At 40.2% G+C, this 23,452-nt stretch overlaps 1 protein-coding gene across 5 annotated transcripts in view; it reads left to right on the top strand.

The window, feature by feature from the left end:
* The first annotated feature begins 1,613 nt into the window (after positions 1-1,613).
* Positions 1,614-23,452, top strand: part of wdfy3 (WD repeat and FYVE domain containing 3) — a 402,022-nt gene continuing 380,183 nt past the window's right edge. For all 5 annotated transcript variants that reach the window (XM_043696098.1, XM_043696088.1, XM_043696116.1 and 2 more), the window contains exon 1: positions 1,614-2,232. The gene's annotated coding sequence lies outside the window, so the exon portion shown is untranslated. The remainder of the gene's footprint in view (positions 2,233-23,452) is intronic.

Genomic DNA, 23,452 nt, shown 5'->3' on the forward strand with positions numbered 1-23,452 from the left:
AAAGTGATAGTGTTTTGTAAGTAGATAGAACTTTGTTTTTCTGTGTGTCCTAAATCTTCCAAATGGTGTTATATTTAAATAGCTTTTGAATTGTTTTGTTTCTACATGTTTTGTTAATAAACCTGTGTTTTACGGTCAAAACCAAATCTACAGCCCTGTGTGCTTACATTTTAGTGAGAGACTATTGTTAAACAATGATCTAGCAAGCCACATTTCATTTTACAATCTGACCTGTGCAATACTAACATCAGCTATGATCATTACAATATGATCTTGAACACCACTATCTACAATTTCCAGAAATAGGTGCCATAATTGAAGTTGTCTTGAACACCAGATTGCTGTCAAAGCCTGCCATTTCTTTGTCGTTGTGCAAATGACAAATGGAATTTAATTGGGAAAAGTACAGGTTGATGCATTTTGGGACGGCTAATAAAGCATGGGAGTAGTTGAATGGTCGGACCTGATAAAGTACAGAGAAATCAGAGGGACTTTGGTGTGCATGTCTGTAGATCCTTGAGGATAGATAATATAGTTAAGGCAGCATTTGGACACTTACCTTATTAGACAAGGCAATTAATACAAAAACATGGAAGTTATGATGGAACTGTATGCAGTAAGGTACAGCTGACGTACTATATGCAGTTCTGGTCACCACACTATAGGAAGGATATGGTTGCACTACAGAGAGAATGCAGAGGAGATTCTCGAGGATGTTGTCTTGGCTGAAGTGTTTCAGCAATGAAGGGAAAGAAGATAGAATGAGATTATTTTCCTTAGAGCAGAAAAGGCTGAAGGAGGGGAATATAATTGAGGTTTACAATTGGGGCATAGAAGGAGAACAACTTTTCCCCTTTTGTAGATGAATCAATAACGAGATTGCACATTTTTAAGGTTGGGTTCAGATAGTTTAGAGGAAGGTGTCTGAAACTCACTGCCTAAAAAGGTGGTAGAAGCAGAAACCTTAAGACATTTCATCATCATCATCAGAGGTTTTGTACAGACGAGAATGACTCTCCTCCACTCTCAGGGTGAATCCTTAGATGCTGAAGACATTTAAGAAGTATTTAGTTGAGCACTCGAAGCACCTATGGTCCAACCCTGGAAAATATGGTTAAAATAGACAGATGCTTGATGACTGCATTGGCATAATGCTCCAAAGACATTTCTCTGTGCTGTGAAAAGTCTGATTCTATCATTGATGGATTTCAGCAGTTAAAGTCATCATAATCCCTTTACAGACTAGTGATGAGTTTAACTGAGAGCCACTATGCAAAGTCGAGATGGTGGGATCTTCAATAATAACCTCGTCCAGTTTGAAAACCGAACCAGCACTGTTGGTATCACACACCAGCTGAACTGAGCTAACTGCTTATGTACAGACACTAAAACATCAGCAGATGCTGGAATCCAAGGTAGAAAAGCAGGAGTCTGGAAGAACACAGCCAGCCAGGCAGCGTCAGGAGGTGAAGTTGACGTTTCAGGTGTAACCCTTCTTCACCTCCTGACGCTGCCTGGCTGGCTGTGCTCTTGCAGCCTCCTGCTTGTTTACTTATCAACATATACAGACGGCTCGACCCGCCCCTCCCAGATGTGTGAGTGCGCATGCGTTTAGTACACAACGCCGGGGGTCTTGCTGCGGCTCTCATCGGATCGCGGAGGAGGGACGCTGAAAGTCGCACCTGGCCCGGAGGAGGGCGGGTGCGCGCGCGCAACATTCACCCCTCAGCAGCCAAACTCCCCGCTTCGACCCAGGGGCCGGAGGGTACGAGGCGTGCGTCGGAAGGGGGCGCTTTCAGCCTCTGGGTCTGCGGGGCGGGGAATACGCGCATGCGCAACGGCCTCACACCCCCCCCCCGCCCGGGCCTTGGTTGGGGAGTCGGAGTCGCAGTGAGCGGTGGCTGGCGGAGGGGGCGCTGGTCGGCCGCCCGTTGCTGGTGATTGTGGTGGAGCCCGGCGCCTGGGAGGAGGGAGCGGAGCCAGCGATGTTTCCCACTGTCACTCTCAGGGCTCTTCAGTTCAGCCTCGGGTGAAAATGGCCACCAAGAGAAAGTGCGGCAGCGGCACGACCCTCCCGACTGCTCTGTCATCCCCGCGCGCCGTCGGCTTGCGGCACTTCACAGGATAAAATTCCAACATTGAAGGAAGAGGAGGAGGAGGAGGAGAGGGGTGTGAGGAAAAACAACCAACCTTCATCTCTCCTTCGTCCGCTCGAGGCATTAATTTTTCCTGGTGAGTTGATCTTTTAAAAATAATATGGTATTAGCTCGTTCGAACAGAAATCCGTGAATTGAAAACAGGGGTGGGTGGGGGGAGGTGATCCAGTGTTCCCGGGAAAAGCTGGCCGTGTTGAAGCCGGGCTCCTATTTATCCAGCTTTATTTATTTTCCTTTTCCCCTCCTATGTGATTCCTGGCTGTTTCCGGCGGGGCGGGTTTCCGGTTGCGGGGTTTTTAAAAGGAGGCGACATTCGGGTCGTTAACGGCTCCCTCAGCCCCCCCATCCCGGGGCAGCCCGTCCGTCACCTCATACCCCCCCCCCCCCCCCCCCCAACCTGAGGGGGAAGACCGCCACCTCCCTCCCCGGCCGGTTACCCACCACATCCTCCTCCATCCTCTCCAGCTCCCTCCCTCCCGGGATCTGGGTTCAGGCCGCCTTTCCCAATGGAGACAATCCCAAATTACTGTCCAAAGGGGTTTCAACGTGAACATGAACCACCCCCCAACCCCAGCGGGGCGTGTTTTTTTTGGCGCTTACAGCGTTTTCGGGGAGCAGGCATCAGTATTAACTTCATGTAATATCGATTTGATGAAATCTCTGCTTGGATCCGTTGGTCCCTTGGCAACAGGGTTTTAATCGTTACGTTTGAAACGTTCCGGCAGTTTGCTCAAAATGTGTTTTTTTCTCTCTCTCCCTTTAATTTCGATATTACTTGTAGTGGTTAGGAGGGAGCTACACGAACTCTACTTACTGTCCAGAGTATTTATCGTACCATTGGTGCCAACGTGTGAAATTACAGATTGTTGGCTTTTCGAGATTTATGAGTCAATGAGCCAATTCAAAGCTTTAACAGCTAGAAAGAAGGCCTTGTTACCTCCTGGTGTAACAAATACAACTGTTCACCATAATAGAATGGTTCGCTAAAGGAAGACCAGTTTTTCAACGAAGTGGCTTTTCTGTTGTTTACACTCAATTGAAAATTGATCGGTAATTTATAATGTATTGGCAGACTTTTGAGACCAAGATTAATATGTAATTCTGATATCAGTAAACCTAATATGTTGCAGGATAAATTGAACGGTTATAATCAAATCTTGATTTGACTGTTGTGGACTAAATGTGAGCTCAATAGCTTATCAGTTGCCTTGTTTATCAAGATTTGGAGATGCCGGTGTTGGACTGGGGTGTACAAAGTTAAATATCACACAACACCAGGTTATAGTCCAACAGGTTTGATTGGAAGCACACTAGCTTTCGAAAGCTAGTGTGCTTCCATTTAAACCTGTTGGACTATAACCTGGTGTTGTGATTTTTAACCTTGTTTATCAACTTTGTCTTCCCCCTCTTGTGTATTACTATAACTCTCAGTCCTGCAGCCATCTTTACTTTTCCTCAGCAATTCAGGCAGCATCCGAGGACAGGCCTGTCCTCGGATGCTGCCTGAATTGCTGTGCTCTTCCAGCACCACTGATCCAGAATCTGGTTTCCAGCATCTGCAGTCATTGTTTTTACCTCGTTTACTTTTCCTCAGTAAGGGTTCTTATTCCCTTATGCATGGCAAGGCACTGTCAATAATATCAAATAAGATAGGAGCTGAATTCATTGTTGGTTAGTGCTTCTGTAATCATGCTGTTTTATGTGATGATTAAATGGATTTCACTGCATTTTTCACACTAAACCTGATATGATTAGCTTAGTAAGTATGAGGTTATTTCATGTTTTGAGATCCAACAGTCATTGCTTAAAAATGCAAATTACCTGCATGGCTTTCCAAGTAATAAGTTTTACAATTACTTCATTAAACCTGACTGAAGGTATTTCACAACATGAACTGCTTTAGTGGAATGAGGTTTATTAACTTTAAAAGGAGGTGAACCTCCCTCGGGGATTGAATCTAGAAATCCCCATTACCAGCTAGAGTTTAGGAGTGTAAAGAGTCATTGTTCTACCTTTCTTGGGAGGTGCTTAAATACAATAAGCAGATCTCAAGTAAGAAATCTTGAATGTGGACAGTAAAAGATAACTCTGCATCCAAATAAACAATTACAAGCCCTAGTTGTACAGTGGAAATAGTTGAATTTATCAAATGTTGCAAGTGAATCTTTCAACATTGCACATTTCCCTTTTGTAATGTCTGTTAATTCCATGTTTCAGGCCACATATCAATTGATTTGTTGTTATTTGAGACTTGTGGTAAAGTTATGTCTTCAAATAGTGTCATCTAGTGCTGATTGCAAAATTATATATCAGTGTTATTAGGCTTTTGATTGTTTGGGGAAACATTGGATTTGCTAGCATGTGTCTGAGACAGATTTGCATTACTTTTAAACTAACAAGTCCTCCCCTTTGAAGTGAAAGTGAGGACTGCAGATGCTGGTGATCAGAGCTGAAAATGTGTTGCTGGAAAAGCGCAGCAGGTCAGGTAGCATCCAAGGAACAGGAGAATCGATGTTTCGGGCATAAGCCCTTCAGTGTCCAGCAGGCTAAGCTAAAAGGTAGGGAGGAGGGACTTGGGGGAGGGGCGTTGGAAATGCTTCTTCCTGACCTCTCCGCCCCCACCCCATTCCGGCCTATCACCCTCACCTTGATCTCCTTCCACCTATTGCATTTCCAACGTCCCTCCTCCTTACCTTTTATCTTAGCCTGCTGGACACACTTTCCTCATTCCTGAAGAAGGGCTTATGCCTGAAACGTCGATTCTCCTGTTCCTTGGATGCTGCCTGACCTGCTGCGCTTTTCCAGCAACACATTTTCAGCTCCCCTTTGAAGCCCCAAGGTATGCAACTCTGATTTGCAACTTGCTAATGCATACTTTGGGAAGTTGATTACTCCAGTTTTCTGGAAACTTGTTCTTCTTGGTGGTGTTTTCAGTTAGAAGATGCTAATATCGCATATCCTAAAGTTTACCAACTAGATAATGGCCAAGTCACTTAAGAGCTAAAGGGGCTAGGTTAGGTATCAAATTAATCGGGCATGTACAAGCTGAAAAAAAATTTGTCCACTTGTCCACTTGGAAATTCTTTTGTCAGTAACAAATTCTTTGGCAACAAATACTTGCATAGGGTTAGAAAAATATTTAAAATGTGAATATCAACTATGATTGAATGTGTTTCATGAATTATGGAGTAGAGGGAATGTCTATGAAGGCCATATTATAAAAAGTGTGCACTCTAAAATTTTATTCTAATTTTCTCGTTGTGGTTGACTTAGGTAGGTATTCAGATGTAATCTTTGCATATCAACAAATTATTTGACAAGCAGAACCTGCAACTACTTTGCATGAAATCTGATAAAGGAATATTGTACAAGCTTAGAAAATCCAAAATTCAGTGTACCTACTTACTACATAAATCCTGAAATAATAGGAGGAAGCAAATTGAAATTAGTATGGTATACTCATGATTTCTTAGAATCCATCATCCAATTCTGATAGGATTTTGTTGGGCTTAGTCCTGTTAAATGAAGTGTCCAAAGTAGTTCAAGTCAACTATATTTTGTTTGGAAAATTTGTTCAGAATCTACTTTTTATTACAATACCACTGGACAAAGAAGTTAATCCTTGTATTTTGCTTTGATTCATTCTGTTTAACTTAAAAATAATACAAGTTTTATATAGGTTGCCCTTGAAGTTGGGTTACGCTGGAGTGATTCAGCTTGCCTCTTGATTACTCTAGATGTTTCACATTAACTAATGTAAGTCGTCTTGGAGTAGTATTTTATCAAATAAACCAGATGGGCTGAATAACCTCCCTAATTTGCTGTTAGTTTACTTCTGAGTTCCTTTGCTCCATTATTTCTGACTGTGCCATTGGATGTCGTCTTTTAAGTTTCCTTCCAAAAATCTGTTGTTCTTTCCTTTTTAAGACCCTTATAAGCTATCTCTGACTACATTTTTAATTGTCTTTCATAACACTCAGCCAAAAGCAGAGGTGTTTTGTTCATGTTTATGCTTCTCTAAATTTACATCTGCATTGAGGATGCTGTATAAATAGCATAATGGTGCTAGGAATGCCCTATAGATCTCAACTGATACAGTAATAATGCATTTAAAGCTGTTTATCTGTTTTGGATAAATATGGTCAACATAAAGCTAAATGAGGAAAATTCAGCAGTAACCTGCTCAATATAATGAATTGACTATTCTTATGTTCAGCACAAATTAAATTAAGATGCTGCATCACATGCTCACTTTTGGCAGTTTTCTGTTGAAGCACTGGGAGATACACACATTTATAATTTTTATAAGAGAAATTACTTCAGATTGGATTTTTTTTATTTAGGTGCATTTGTTATTTAGGTGTATTTAGGTCCTTTTATATAGAGGGTGGATACATTTTCTGTATTTCCATTAATATTGCTTTGAAATTGGCAACTAATTTCCCATTTAATATTTGTTGACAACATATTTCAAAAATAAGGTGGGGCTGTTGTCTCTAGAGATTGAGATTAACAAAAGACGTAGCATTCATTGGTGTTTCTATAGATAGCACTGCTTTCAATTTCAACCTGAGCAGAAACTGGGTTAATGTAGGTGGAGCCAGTCATGTGTTTTTGTCTGCCAGAGGATGAGTGGTGACACCTGCTAAAATAAATTGGCAGATCCATTTTGTGCTCACTAGTGTGCACAAATATTTCCCCAGCCAAGTATAAGCAATTGTTTTTCTTTTCCAGCTGCTTAAAAAATGGGGTGTATACTATAAATATGGCAGGTAGTGCTGAGGTACTGCTTCAGAAGTGTTCTGAAGACTTTTGAAATGCATAAGAATAAGACCAGTCTGAGATAAAGTACCTCTTCCGGGCAGATATATTTATTCCATTTGACAGTACTCTGGAGTGGCACTGATTTGAACTTGGTGTGAATAATTGTTTCATCATCATTTTTCCTCCCATTTAAACTTTTTAAAATCATAGAAACCCTACAGGCCCTTTGGCCCAACAAGTCCACACCGGCCCTCTGAAGAGTAACCCACCCAGAGCCATTCCCCTATTAGTCTACATTTACCCCAGACTAATGCATCTAACTTAACATCTCGGAATACTATGAGCAATTTAGCACAGTCAGTTCACCTAACCTGCACATCTTTGGATTGTGGGAGGAAACCCATGCAGACACACCCGAGGCAGGAATCGAAGCCAGGTCCCTGGCGCTGTGAGGCAACAGTGCTAACCACTGAACCACCGTGTTGCCCCATGATTTAAAAAAAACTAAAACCCAAGTTTGAAAAGATACGAAAAGAAGAACTGGATTAACTTCTGGATAACTTTAGATTGCGAATATTATCTTTTGACAAACCCTATCTATGAATGCCATCAATAAACATCAATTTGCAAGTTTCATCAAACTTGGAATTCTTTTACCGACTGTATGAATTATGTTTAATCCCAGATGATTATCTAATCTTGTACTGATGTCCTCAGATTTAATGATCAGATTGCCTTCATCGCTGTCCACTATTGCTTTTAAATTGGGCTCATTGTTGCTTTAATTTTTTTAATTTATCTAATATTCACACAAGTGTAATACACTTTGTGCACAGAATTATCTCTATTTCAATAGAGGGAGAAATGATAATGCAACATTAAAAGGGGAATATTAGCATTATAATTTGTAATGGAATTATTGACAAAACCAAAAACAAAACATTTTATGCACTAAAGTATTTTTAAGAAGTTTTTTATTTGCTGGAAATAGATGTTTATAGTGCATCTGTCATGTGCAATACCTTCTTTGAATCCATTGGTTTTTTTTTCTAAAAGCATAATTTCAATATATTCCATGGACCTTCTAGTATTACACTAATTCCAAAAATCTCATGGAATCTGGAGATCAGAACTATAAATATAGTCGATGACCCTTGTGTTTTAACCAAATGAGAACAACTGTTAGTTTGTAAGAGATTTTCTTTAACTGTGATCTTACCTTGTCCTTTAAATTGTAGCTTTATTTATCTTTGGAGTAGTTGATTTTGGATTATACTTCTCACTGATTGGGGAGCAGAGCAGAACTGTGTAAAAGACACTGCTGAAGATTTGTAGTAATCTTCAGTCAGAAATGTTGTGTGGACGATCAAATTCTATCTCCCCTGAGATCCCTGGCTTCACAGATGCTACTTTCAGCTGATGCTGACCATTCCACGTGATATCAAGAAATGGTGAAAGTGCTCATCACCAGAAAGGCTGTGGACCCTGAAGCTTCAGAAGTGTCTACATCCATTGTCAAGCTGTTCTAATGCAGTTACAACACTAGCATCTATCTGACCATGTAGAAAACTGCCCTGTATGTTCTGTCCACAAAAAGCAGGATAAATTCACCTTGGTTAGTTACCACACCATCAATCTACTCACAAGCATCAACATAATGGAAGGTGCTGTCAACAATGCTATCAATGGCTCTTAGTCCTGACTAATCTTCTCGTTGACACTTAGTTTGGGTTCCACTATGGTCAGTCAGCAGATTTGATTACAGCCTTGGTTCAGACATGGACCAGTGAGTGATTTCCCTTGATATTGTCAAAATGGCATTTCAGAGTATGACATCAATGAACTGTGTGTGTTTTAGTGGTGGGGGAGCCTGCAGTCTTCACTGGTTAAGTCATACCTAGCACAAAGGAGAATGTTTTGTGGTTATTGGAGGTCAGTCTGTCAGTTTTGTGACATTGTTGCAGGAGTTCATTAGGGTATATATCTTATCAACACTTGTTCATGCTGTATGGCTCTATTATGTTCTGAGATGTTATTACACCCCTAGAGCAGATGGGATTTGTTCCTCAAGCTAGTGTCCTTGGCCCAACTGTTTTCTGCCACCTCAGAAATGAACTTTGCTCCATTGTAAAGTCAAAAGTGAGTGTTTTGGATAACGATATTTCGGATTATTTGAGATACTTCGGATCCTGCAACTCTGTTCATGTGCAGCAGGATGATGCCAGATCCTGACCACTGCAAACGAGAGAGAATCCTTGATCCTCAGTAACATTTACCATCGTTGAATTCAATTACAATTAATATGCATGGAGGCTACCATTGTGCAGAAACTGAATGGGCCAGCCATATCAATATTCTGGCTAATATAGAGCAGATCAGAAGCAATGAATTCTGCAATGAGTAACTTACCTCCAACTCCCCAGAATTCTTCCACCATCTGCAAAGCACAACTCAGGAGTGTGATGAAATACCCTCCACTTGCCTGGATGGGTGCAGCTCCAATTGCAGTCAAGCATTCATGGCGAAGCAGCTTTCTTGACTGCTACCCCACCCACAACCTTACTATCTCCACCATTAACTTTCACTGGTGGCAGCATGTACTCGCAGCCTCTTTCAACATCACTTTCCAATGTCATAACCTCTACTCCCTGAAGGAGAAATAAAGCAGGAGCATGGAAACATGTATCATCTGCAAAATTTCCTTGAAGTTCCATATCATCTGGACTGGATCAAGATCATGCACAGCCATTGGACCAAACTCCTGGGGCTTTCTTTCAAGAAGGCAATCCACCCCAGTCGCCTCAAAGGCAACTCGTGATGGGTAATTAAGTGCTGGATTAACCAGTGTTATGCTGTGAAAGAATAAAAACTTTATACCTTTTTTAGGTGGTTAAATGAATATTAAATGGTTATGTGTGCAGAGGTGATTTTAGTTGTCTAAATTGCCGTATTAAACAGAACAATGATTATACTGGTACGTGACTCAATTATACAAAATGCTTTAGAAAATGTATTGTAGGTGAAGAAAATGTGCCAAAGGTCAAACCCCTCTCAATTCTGCGTTTGATTCCTCATGGTGTGACCATCTTTCTGATGCTGCAATTGACTTACTACACTTTCTTCAATCGCATTTTTAAAAAAAACCTCCCTGGAATAATTTTGAGTTTGACTTGTTACGTGTTTCTGAATTCATGCAACATTTTGCTAATGCTCCATGTTGACTCCATCCTACATTATTACCCCATCACAAATCATTTTGCGTTGACTCTGGGCACTCCTTTTCTGGTTTGCTATCAAGTTTCTATGAATCCAATTTTTACATGATCAGGCTTGTGTAACTTGAGTTTACTCCAAGACCATTTGCGTGGATGTTTAGGCTGCTGCTCCAAATTACTCCTAATCTGAGTTCAACATTTATTTCCACTTTCACTTAAAACTTACTTTGTTCTTCATGGACAGCTGTCAAATTATTTTCTTCTATCATTATGCCTCATTTAACATTATTCTTCTCATTATTCACACTACTCCTTACAAGCTCCCAATTCCCTACACAAATGCTCAGTACCTCTTGACTTTGTTTTTGTGTTTTCATTCCAGGCTTGACTCCCTCTTTAAATAACGCTAATATTTTCTTTTTTCACTGTCCTAACATTCTCTAATGAACTTATGGAGATACTTGGTACTTGTTTCTTCTAAGCAGCAACTATCTGCCGTCAATTCCATTCTCACAACAGCCATTCTGCCCATTTGATGACTATCTTTTTTCAATCACTTTTCCAACCAGTTCAACCCTATCATTACTGACCATGTGGACTCGTTCAGCTAGTGCATCAGCCATCTTAAACATAGTCACTCATGTAAGCATACCCTTCCAGAATACTTGCATGGTTGGGAGCAAGGCTTTGTCAAGCATGAACTTATCAGAAAGATTGATGGAGAGCAACGTGTTATCAAAATGTAGCTGAGAGGTGAGTAGAGTTTTTTTTTTCTTGTTGAAATCTCTGCCTGACCGTATTAGGTACTCCATCAAGACTATTGCTGTGGCAGTTTGGTGCTTATCACCAAATCATCTTCTGTCCTCCTCCTCTGGCATTATTTTCTCCTTATGAGCATCTGATGTTGTTCCACCCCTCACTACTTTATTCAAAATTACTGTTCTCTACAGATTTCCAAATTATAGGTGTTTTATCACTGAGATAGCTTCACTAATTTTCTTCCTTCATGCTCTCTCTCTCATGTCAACTGTATATCCTCCTATATGTACCTCTGAAACAAAAAAAAAGCCTCATCCCTCTATTTCCTGGTCCTTTTTATATTTGCTGTTTTGTTGAAGTTTAGAGTACTCGCCTTTCCACGGTAAAATCACTACCTCTCTCTCATGTTGGTCAACACCAAGGCTGGCTTTGATCTCTGCTTTAACTCCATGACACGCAGACTTGAAATGATATGGTGGACAATTAGTTTAATTATTCAGTACCAGATCTGTATGGGCTGCACAAAACACTTTTTTTTGAGTCCAGTTCTTGGCTACTAGCACTATTCATAAGTCCAATATTCATCCAGGAATGCAGAGATAATGCTGGAGTGCTTTTCTCGACAGCAAACAGTCTTTAATTTTTCCTCTTTTGTTGCCTTCATTCTCACTTCCAACAGGATATGAGGGACTGTTGATTTTTGAAGTTGGCCGTGAGGCCATTTGATCTGCTTCTGCCATGTATCATCTTTATGCTCACTAAATAATCCAAACTTTCTGTAAAGTATTCGTCTTCCTAATCTTAAACTTAACATTTTCTTTAGTTTCCCTTTTATGTTTTTTGTGCACTTTGCAAGCCCATCTTGACAATGAGAACATTTCCTGTTTATCTTAAAGTGCTGACCATCCAACTTTTCCCTTTGTGCTGATGCTGCTTAATGTTGTTTACGATTCTTTCTGTTCAGGTATTATTCCTTTCTCTGTTAGAGATCAAGGGATTTGGGCAAGAGCAGGAAATTGATGTTAAAGTGGACATTTGGCTATGATCTAATTCAATGACTGGACAAGTGTGAGGGCCCAAGTGGCATACTACTGTTCATTTTCCCTATGGTCTGTTAATTCTGCCATTACTTCACTCAAGAGTCCTTTAGCCTGTAGTCCATACAAACTTCTATGCCATCTCCAATCTTCCTGCCCCATCAAAAGTTTTTGACAATATAATTATTTTCCAAATCAGTGTCAATCTTTCCCAAAACTTTGAATCTCTCCAATTGGTTTTCTGTTCCTGTTGCAATATCACAAAGGTGATTAAGGTTAAAATAACATATCATGTGTCAATGGTAAAGACAAACCTCTTTAGCTATCTCCAGTGTTTGCCATGATTGATCACATCCTCCTCCAGTACCCTAGAAATTTTGTCCGGCTGGGTGGTAAGATAGCTGTCTGTTTTCATTCTTCTCTGATTGTAGCTAAGGTATCAACTTGTATTGATTTATTTTCTTGATCCTGTACTCTGTAGATCTATCTTTGGGCCCCTCTTAACATCGCATGTATGCTGACAAATATCTAGTTCTACCTGACCAACGCCACCTTGATTCATCCATTGTTGTTGAGTTATCATACTGTTTGTCTAACTTTCAGTGCTGGATAAGCAGGAATTTCCCCCAGTTAAATATTAGGAAGACTGACACCATTCTTCCCAGTACAGTCTTCACCCCTTGATTGGTTCATTCCCAGAAACCTATCATTGGAATGCTATTTACTTCTTTAAAATAAATCACCCACTCTTCATTCAAATCAATTTGAATTGTGTGCAAGAAAATCATTCAGAATTATAATTTGAATTAGCTTTATTGTTATGTACTCAATGAGTACAGTGAATGGTTTATAAGTCACTGTTTACAGCGCCATCTTAGATACAAGAGTACCTAGGCGCAGTTTTTTCAGTTACAACAGTAGTTACTGTGTAACAATGTAACCAACACATGGTGCCATCTTAGGTACAGAGTGCCTAGCTAAATCCTTAGTTATAGAATAGAGAAATTTTAAAAAGTCATATTACAGCTGTACACAGTATAATCATAGATCAGACAATCATGAAATGAAGTTTAAAAAGACACATCACAGTCTATCTCCAGCTAGATAATGGTGAGCAACATTTTGAAGAGTTGCATGCAAACTCACCCTGTGCACATACACCATTTGCTTGATGCAAAGTTTCCTTATGCCCAAATAGATGTTATTTATCTGCACTAATATTTAATTAGTGAAAACATTCTAACTTAGCATTAAGTGCTTTAAGCATCTGCTTTTTCTAGTTGATTAAGTCTGGCTGTTGTAAAGAAGCTTTTTTTATTTTTGTGCTTTTTAAAACTGTGGACTGAAAATGAGGAAAAAGTTCTAAAATCTAAGGATTTAACAAAGATGGTTGCAAGTTTGAAAACTAGGAACTTGATAACTGTTGCAAACTATTTGTGTAGCTGTGGGTTCCAGCAATGTGCAGATGAGGGATTGTTGACAAGTGAAACTAGTTTGTGAAAAACTAGGGGCTAATTACCAATGATGAGGGTCCCCTGTCTGTCAGCAACTGTAATTGGTTGTCAGGTACTGAACAGCTTGAGCTGTGAATAAAATATAGAACTTCGATCAGAAGAGAAACCCTCACGTCTGCAGCAGTCAATGCAACATACTTTTTCTCTGTTCTCTGCAGTTAGCCTTTTAAAGCATGAAGAAAATCACCTTAGCAGTTGCTGCCTTTTGTGACTTAGAACTAGATTAGTCAGAGACTTCTCAAAAGTGAAACAGCCACCCTGTGCTTTCTTCAAACCAGTGAAAGCATTGAGAAGAAGATGGAGGAGAAATCTTTAGATCAGCAAGAACCAGCCCAACAGATATGAACAAGGGCTGTAGAACTATTGTCCCAGTTTTCTCTCTGCTCATATGTTTTCACTGCTTTTCTATCTGTGTGAATAAGGGGTTCAGAGTTTGGTTTTGTAGAGTTTACTTAATTGTTTGTGTAGCTGGAATCTAATGGCCTGTAAGAACTAACAATATCTTACGTGCAGAAATCTAGTCGGTGCTTTCTATCTACCTGAGTCTGAAAATGAGGTTGTTTGGGTATTTTGTGTATTTATTTTTTAAAAAAACAGTTTTTATGATGTCTCTGGGAATATTGGGCCTTGAGTTTTTTTTCATTTTCCCCAGTGAGTCATGATGCTAACATTTTATTCTATGCTATACTAGTGTATCTCATACCTGCAGCAATCGTGCCATGAAATGATGGGGTCTTCAGTCCCATGGTTCTGACTGAAGTAAACTTAGTCTGTTATTTGGAAACAAAATTAAGATATGTGTATAGAAAAATATTAATTAAGACAAATGTGGGTCCCTTACAATTGTAAGGAGATGGCAGACCAATTCAATACTCATTTTTGTTCTGCCTTTACAAAGGAGGACACAAATAATGTCACAAAAATTTTGAGAACATGGGATATAATGGGAGGGAAGAACTGAAGAAAATCAGTTGGAAAATAGTGTTGATGAATTGATTTGAGTAAAGGCTGATAAATCCCCAGAGCCCAATAATCTACATTCCAGAGTACTTAAGGAAGTAACCTGAGAAATAGTGGGTACATTGGTCATTTTTCAAGATTCTGTAGACTGGAATATTTTCTATAGATTGGAGGGTAGCTAATGTAATTGCACCATTTAAAAGAACATGTAGAAAGAAGGCATGGAATTTAGATCAGTTAGCCTGCCATCATTGTAGGGAACTTGTTAGTGTCTATAATAAAAGATAGAGTTGCAGAGCATTTGGAAAACATTAACAGAATTGGGCAGAGTTACAGGATTTAAAAAAGGGAAATTGTGCTTGATTAAAACTAGTATTATTTGAGGATGTAACAAGTGGAATTGATCCGGTGGAGCCAATGGATGTGGTTTACTTAGACTTTCAAATGCTTTAAATAACGTCCCACTTAAGAGATTAGTATTTAAAATTAATGTGCATGGAATTGGAGGTAGTGTACTGACATGGGTAGAGAACTGGTTTCCAGACAAGAATAAATGGGTCATTTTAAATGGGAGGCATTGAACTAGTGGGGTGCCAGAGGGATCATTGGATCCCAGCTATTCACAAAGTATGTTAATGACGCAGGAACTAAATGTAATAAGTGATCATAATTCTATTAGTTTTAAAATAGTTATGGAAAAGGATAGAACTAATCAAAAAGTTAAAGTTCTCAATTGGAGTAAGGCCAGTTTTGACAGTATTAGGCAGGAACTCTCAAATGTTGACTGGGGGATGCTATTCTCGGGTCAAGGAACATGGAAGGTCTTTAAAAATGAGATAACAAGCTCAGAGACTGTATGTTTCTGTTAGTGTGAATGGAAGCTGTAGGGAACACAGGATTACGAGAGAAATTGAGACTCTGGTTGTAGAATCATAGAAGCTGAACAGTGTGGAAGCAGGCCATTTGGACATTGAAGAGCATCCCATTCAGACTAAACCCCTACCCTTTCCCTGTAACCCTGCATTTCCCATGGCTAATCCACCTAGCCTGCACATCCCTGGACACTCTGGGCAATTCAATTCGATGATCAGTCTGCCTCATTTCTGCATCTTAAGACTGTGGAAAGAAATTGGAGCACCTGGAGGAAATCCATGCAGACATAGGGAGAATGTGTAAACAAGATGCAAACAGTTAGCTGAGGGTGCGATTGAGCTGGTGTCCCTGCTGCTATGGGGAAGCTATATTAGCCACTGAGCCATCATGCTGCCCCATAGTCAAGGAGAAGTAGGCATATGTCAGGTATAAATTGCAGGGATCGAGTGAATCGTGAGAGGAGTATAAGGGTGGTAGGAGTATGCTCAAGAGGGAAATAAGGAGGGCAAAAATGGGACATGAGGTAGCTTTTGCACATAGAATTAAGGGGAGTTCAGTGAGTTTCTGAGTACGTTAGGGTAAAAGAGTAATCTGAGAGGACAGGGTTCATTAAAGGTCAATGTGGTCATCTATATATGGAATGACAGGAAATGTGAGATAATGAATATTTCACATCAGTATTTACTGTGGAGAAGGACGTGGAAGCCAAGGAACTTGGGAAAACAATGGCTATGTCTTGAAAGAAGTTCATCTTGCAGAAGAGGAGATGCTGAGGTCTTAAAATACGAAGTATATAAATTCCTGGGATTTGTTCAGGTCTATCCCAGAACCTTGTGGAAAGCTAGGGAAGAGATTGTGGGGATTTACATTCATTTGGAAAGGCAAGGACTGATTAATTGATATGGCTTTCTGCATGGGAAATAGTGTCTCGCTAACTTAAGTTTTTGAAGAGGTGGCAAAGAAGATTGGCAGTGTGGTATTGTCTATATGGACTTCAAATTGTTCTGCATGGTAGACTGGCCAGTAAGAGTAGATCAGATGGAATATAGGAGGACCTAGCTGGTTGGATACAAAATTAGCTTGCAGGTAGGAGACAAGGTGGTGGAGGGTTGCTTGTCGGACTGGAGGCCTGTGACCATCTATGTGCCACAAGGATCAGTGCTGGGTTCACTGCTTTCTATCATTTATATAAATGATTTAGATGTAAATATAGGATAACACCAACATTGGTGTAGTGGACAGTGAAGAAGATTAACTCAGAGTACAATGGGACCTTGATCAGATGATCCAATGGACTGAGGAGTGGCAGATTGAGTTTTGTTTAGATAAATGTGAGGTGTTGCATTTTGCTAAGGCAAACAAGGGCCCGATTTGTGCAATTAATGGTAGGGTCCAGGGGAGTGTTGCCAAACAACGAGACGTAGGGATGAAGGTGCATAGTTCCTTGAAAGTGGAGTCACAGGTAGACGGGTGGTGAAGGAAGGTGTTTGGCATGCTTGCCTTAATTGGTAAGTGCATTGAGTATAGGAGTTGGAATGGCATGTTGTGCTGTACAGGTGAGACCACTTAGAGTAGTGCATACAATTCTGGTCACTCTTCTATAAGAAAGATGATGTTAAACTTGCGAGCGTGCAGAAAAGATTTGCAAGGATGTTGCTGGGTCTGGAGGATTTGAGTTTTCTGTGGAGTGTCGGAGGCTGAGGGGTGACCTTCATGAATAGCCAAAGTCTTTTTTCATAGAGTGGAGGCAGAGGTTTAAGATGGGAGGGGACAGATCTAAAAGGTACCTAAAGGGGTAAAGTTTTCAGGCAGAATGGTGTGTATATGGTTTGGGCTGGCAGAGGAATTGCAACATTTATATACACGTGTAATATGAATAGGAAGGGTTTAGGCTTGTTTGGGCCAAATGCTGGTAAATGGGATTCGGTCAGATTGGAGTGTCTGGTCGATGCGGACGAGTTGGACGAAGGGTCTGTTTCTGTGCTGTATGGTTGTACCTGCGAATGTAACCTTGTGTAGGAATCAAACAAAGCTTTGGCTGAAAGCAGAATACTGCTGATTCTGGAAATCTGATAGAGGAACTGCTGGAGCAACTTCAAAATGAAGGCAGTTTAATGAAACGTTAATGCTGTTTCTCTCTCCAGAAGTGCTGCCAAACCTGCTGAGTTTCTCCAAAATTGTTTCAAAAAATTTCTCATTTTCTGCAAGACGTAGCCTGAGTCCCAGAGCTCCCAAACTTTCAGTGGCAACACATCTAGTTTGTGACTCAGACTGCAGTTTAAAAAGGAAACCATGAGTGCAAGAATTCTAAAATAAGCAGATTACTTAAAATCCTAACTGTTTTGTTTCTCTTTAAAGTTACAAACTTGCCTTTTTTAACTTTTACCTTTTTATTTCAATAATTAGGTCATTAACTATGCATATTTAACAGTTTAAAAAATAGCACAGAAACATAGAAAATAGGTGCAAGAGTAGGCCATTTGGTCCTTTGAGCCTGCACCACTGTTCGGTATGATTTATGCAGTTTCAACCTCCCATTTCTGCTTTCTATCCATACCCCTTGATCCCCTTAGCCACAAGGGCCACATCCAGCTCACTTTTGAATATATCCACAGGTTCACAATTCTTTTAAATGAAGAAATCCTTCTTCACCTCAGTCCTGAATGGCTTACCCCTTATTCTTAGACTGCAATCCCTAGTTGTGGACTTCCCCAACATCGGGAACATGCTACCTGCATCTAATCTGTCCAATTTCATCAGGATTTTGTTTTTGTGAGATCACCCCTCATTCTTAATTCCAGTGAGTACAATCCCAATCAATCCATTCTTTCCTCATATGTCAGTTCTTCCATCATGAGAATCAGACTGGTGAACCTTCGCTGGACTCCCTTCACAATAAGAATGTCCTTCCTCAGAGTAGAAGGCCAAAACTGTGCACAATACTCAAGACCTGGTCTCATCAAGACCCTGTATAACTGCAGCAAGGCATCCTTACTCTAATACTTGAATGCTCTCACTGTGAAGGCCAAAATACTATCGGCTTTCCTCACCACCTGCATGCCAACCTTCAGTGACTATTCCACCATGGTACCTCATCTTTTCCTTACCTTTGATAGCATGAGCTTTAATTTTCCTTACTAATCCCTTTTGTGTGGAATGTTGTCAAAAGCCCAGATACACAATACGTACTGATTTACCCTTTTGCATTCTGCAGGTCACATCCTCAAATTCTGGAAGATTAGTCAAGGGTGATTTACCTTTAGCAAATCCATGCTGACTTGGATCAATTCTGTCACCGCTTTCCATATATTCAGTACAGAACACAATGTTGTAGAAATCACTTGATTGAAGAACTTGTAACTTGCAGTTTCTCATTTACAAAATAAATAGAAACATATGTGCACTTTGCTAATTAATGAACCTGGAACAAAATTCTGCAGCTTTGCATTGGAATCCAGTTGTGTACTGCTTCCATTGAATTGCTGGGAATATTATGGGCAAGTAAAGGATAGCAATTTGATTTATGGTCATTTGGATGTTATGTGATGGCATTTTTTTTTGTTAACTTCTCTGTCAAAAGCATTACATTCAAAGCAAGGCCACCATTCTCAGATTTTATTAAAAAGCAATCATAGTTACTGTGTGATTGGACAGTGGCAGTGTGTAACTTGATTTTTTCACTCAACCTGGAAAATGGCTGGAAAAAAAGTAGTTGTGCATAACGTGGCTTATTTGTTTAAAGTATAACTCTGCTTACAGCTCATGAATGATACAAGTTACTGTTTCAAATGGCTGTGGAAATACATCCATATTCCAAGATGGTTTAATCTTTGTGGATAATCAACTGCAAGGAAGACAAAAATTTGCCTGCGGTACAGTGATATTATGAGGAGTTAAAGTCTATAATTTAAAACAACAGTGTGTTAGAGTGGTCAGCCCTTCCTGCCAGCAGAATAGGAAATAAGAGTATGTGTGATAGGCCGAAGTTCTGGGCTAGTCCCTCCAGTTGTGTTGAACTTTTAAGCTTATCATTTGATCGCACCAACCAGTAAGTGGAGTTAAGTGACATCACAGCACAAAATCAATTGGCATCATTTGACATCTTGACATCTGACAGTCTGCAAGCACAGGCAAACTCGAAAGTTAAAAGTGCTGTTGATTGGAGACAAAGTGAAGTTGATTCAGCAAGTGGAAAGCCATGGTGAAAAATAAAAAGTGGACATCACTTCAGAGTGGGAGATGCCTTTTTAAATATTGCAATTGTACTAGCCTCCACCACTCCCTCTCCAGCTCATTCCATACATGTACCACCCTCTGTGAAAAAGCTGTCTCTTAGGTCTCTTTTATATCTTTCCCCTCTCATCCTAAACCGATGTCTCCAGTTCTGGACGCCTCCACCCAAAGGAAGAGACTTTGTCTATTTATCCGATCTATGCCCCTCATGATTTTATAAACCTCTATAAGGTCACCCCTTAGCCTCCGACGCTCCAGGGAAGACAGTTCCAACCTATTCAATCTCTCCCTATAGCTCAAATTCTCCAGCGCTGGCCAACATCCTTGTAAAGCTTTTCTGAACCCTTTCAAGTTTCACAACATCCTTCCAACATGAAGGAGTCCAGAATTGCATACAATATTCCAACAGTGGCCTAACTAATGTCTTGTACAGCCACAACATGACCTCCCAACTCCTGTACTCAGTACTCTGACCAATAAAGGAAAGCATACCAAACACCACCTTCACTAATCTATCTACCTGCATCAGCAAACTTACTAACTATACCTCTTTACGCTCACATCCAAATCATTTATATAAATGACGAAAAGTAGTGCCGATCCTTGTGGCACTCCATGGTCACAGGCGTCCAGTCTGAAAAATAGCCCTGCACCAGCAACCTCTGTGTTCTACCTTTGAGCGAGTTCTGTATATAAATGGCTAGTTCATGTGCATCCTGTCCCTCTGGAGTCCCTCCACCAACTTGCTCACCACCGATGTCAGGCTCGCTGGTCTATAGTTCCCTGGCTTGTCCTTACTACCCTTCTTAAACAGTGGCACCATGTTTGCCAACCTCCAGTCTTCCAGCACCTCACCTGTGACTATCGATGATACAAATATCTCAGCAAGAGGCCCAGCAATCACTTCTCTAGCTTCCCACAGAGTTCTCGGGTACACCTGATGAGGTCCTGGGGTTTATCCACCTTTATGCGTTTCAAGGCATCCAGCAGTTCCTCCTCTAATACAGACATTTTTCAAGATGTCACCATCTATTTCCCTACATTCTATATCTTCCAGTTCTTTTCCACAGAAACACTGATGCACGTGGAGGGTGTGAATGTTTGTGGATGTCGTGCTTTCTCCTGGATGGTGTTGAGTTTCTTCTAGTATTGTTGGAGTTGCATTCATATAGGCAAGTGGTGAGCATTCTATCACACTCCTGACTTTTTGCCGAGTGGATGATAGACAAGCTTGAGGAATCAGGAGATTAATTACTTTCTACAGATATCCTGGTCTCTGTCCTGCTGTTGGAGCCACAGTATTTAATGTGACTAGTCCACTTCAGTTTCTGGTTGATGGTAACGCCTGTGATTAGATGGTGAGGAATTCTGTAATGGCAATGAGTCTTTTTGATTCCACAGTCTTGTCAATTGTAGTCTCAATGTTGAGCAAACATTATTGCCTTGCCTTTGCAATTCTACTCTCTTTTTTCTCTTTTAGCACCAAGGCTGTAATGAGGTCGGGAGCTGAGTTCTCCCAACAGAACCCAAACTAATTTTGAAAGCAAGTTAATTGTGAGCAAGTGCTGCTTGATAGCACTGTCAAGCATCCCTTCCATCACTTACTGACGATTTGAGAGTAGACTGACCTAATCAGGTGTACCCTAGAACTCCGTGGAAAGCTAGGAAAGTGATTGCTGGGCCCCTTGCTGAGATGATTGTATCATCTCTTTGTTTTCATTTGCAACTCTTTTTTTTCTCTCTTGAGCATCTTATACATTTGTATAATTTAATCTAGTGAATTCACCTCTCTGACTACCCTTCTCCTTCCTGAAGAAGGGCTTATGCCCGAAACGTCGATTCTCCTGTTCCCTGGATGCTGCCTGACCTGCGCTTTTCCAGCAACACATTTCCAGCCCTTCTCCTTCATATACCTATTAATCAAATCATCCTTCAGATATTTTTCAACATCAGAGTAGTCCAGACAAGACAAGTTACTGTAGCTGTAACCTTTAATTCTGCTGAAAATTCTCTTTGCCGTTTGCATTTTTAGTAAGAAGACAAGGATTGAATGTGGTTTTGTAGTCCTTATTTAATATTACCCTGTTTAATGTCATTTTGTGACTGTTATTTTTATGACTTGTTTCATGGTATTTCCCATATCAAGTTGTGTGTAAAATATTGCTGTGTTGAATATTCTGTCAGCCCCTGATGTTAGGATTCAATTAGCAATCTCTGATCTTAATTTATTAGAGACAGATAAGTGTGTCAGTGGACGAGATCCACTCGATTTCTGGCTTTTGCATCCAGGAGTGTGTCACCCCCTCTTTCAGCCTGCCTTTGTGACCTTTTGTCCTCCCTTGCAGCATCTGCCTTACCACGTTGCATAATGGTGCATCCTCCTTGTAGCTTCATTCCTTCTCAAAGGAATATATTATTGTGGAAAGTTGTAAAATAATTTTTAAAATGTTTGACGCTAATTCTGTAACCATTTTATCTTTTAAACAATCTTCCATTTTCATTTTAGCTGAATTTGTCCTCTTACTCTCATAATTGTCTTTACTTACTTTTAAGACTGTAGTTTCAGATTGAAATTTCTCACCCTTAAACTGAAAATATCATGTCATGGACGCTCTTAGCTAGAAATTCCTTTACTTTCAGGTCATTTGCTAATTATTTCTCATAACACACATCTAGGTCTACAGTAGACTATTTCCTGATTGATTCCACAATATATTCTACTGAACTGTCTTACTGTACTTCATGAACTCATTCTCCAGACTACTTTGCCAACTTGATTTTGTCCAATCTGTAATTATTGCAGTATAATTCTTGCAGTGTTTTAATATTCAGTATTCATTCTTTCAAATTTGTAAGACACAATCTTTCCTAATAAAGCCACACTGACTATCCCTGACTAGTTAATGCCTTTCCACGTGACTGTTAATTCAATCCCTCAGGATTGATTCTAACAACTTACCCACCACCGAAGTAAGATCAACTGGTTTATAATTGGCATTTCATTTGTACTTTTCATTGTTCTTTTTGCACAGTAGAGCCACATTTGCATTCTAGTACCTCACCAATAAGTGAAAATTGGAATAAGTGTATAGTGAAGATTGGAAAATAATCTTTAGATCGTATGCTGTTTCCTTCCTGATCACCTTCAATATTCACAGGAATAATCCATCCAACATGGCAACTTATCCACTTACAAGGATTCCAACACCTCTAACACTTCCTCTTTTGTTCTGTTGTGAGATCTTAATTCTGTCTCTTCATATTTGCTGATGTACTTTCATGGTTGTGCACTCCACCCTTTCCTGTCACACCAATTATTGCATTTTTTGTTATCCTGCAATATTGCCTTTCTCTTTAACTTTCCAGACTCCCCATTGCATGAACACTCCCAGCAGCCCTAGTTTTAATTTGTAAGCGCAACTAGTCTCAGCTTTGTTCAGGTGAAGGCATCTCAATGGTACATCTCTTTTTGTTTTTCTCCAGTAGTGGTACTGTGCTTCATGAATTGAAAACTGCTTCTCGTGTACCAATTTGAGCTGAGTATTCAACTCTGCAATTTATTTTTTCTTTTGTAGAAGATGGCATCAAGGTCAAGACCAACAATTTTTGTTAATGATCCCTAATTGTCCTTGAAATAATTTAAAAATTCAGCAAGAATCACCTGCTCACCTAATTTCAACCTTGAACATTCACCAGTTACAAGTGAATAAAAAAAATTGAAAATAGTATCCCTGACTCATCTCTATGACTCCCTGCGTAGAACTTGCACATGCACTACATTCCCAATGTGGCGCTCAGACTTTGTCTCTTGCTGTACAACAGTAAAACCTGTTTACTATAAACCGACTGACTCCCACAGCTACCTAGATTACACCTCCTCCCACCCTGCCCCCTGTAAAAATGCCATCCCATATTCCCAATTCCTTCGCCTCCGCCGCATC

Source organism: Chiloscyllium plagiosum, chromosome 1 (genome assembly GCF_004010195.1).
Source record: "Chiloscyllium plagiosum isolate BGI_BamShark_2017 chromosome 1, ASM401019v2, whole genome shotgun sequence".
Lineage (NCBI taxonomy): Eukaryota > Metazoa > Chordata > Chondrichthyes > Orectolobiformes > Hemiscylliidae > Chiloscyllium > Chiloscyllium plagiosum.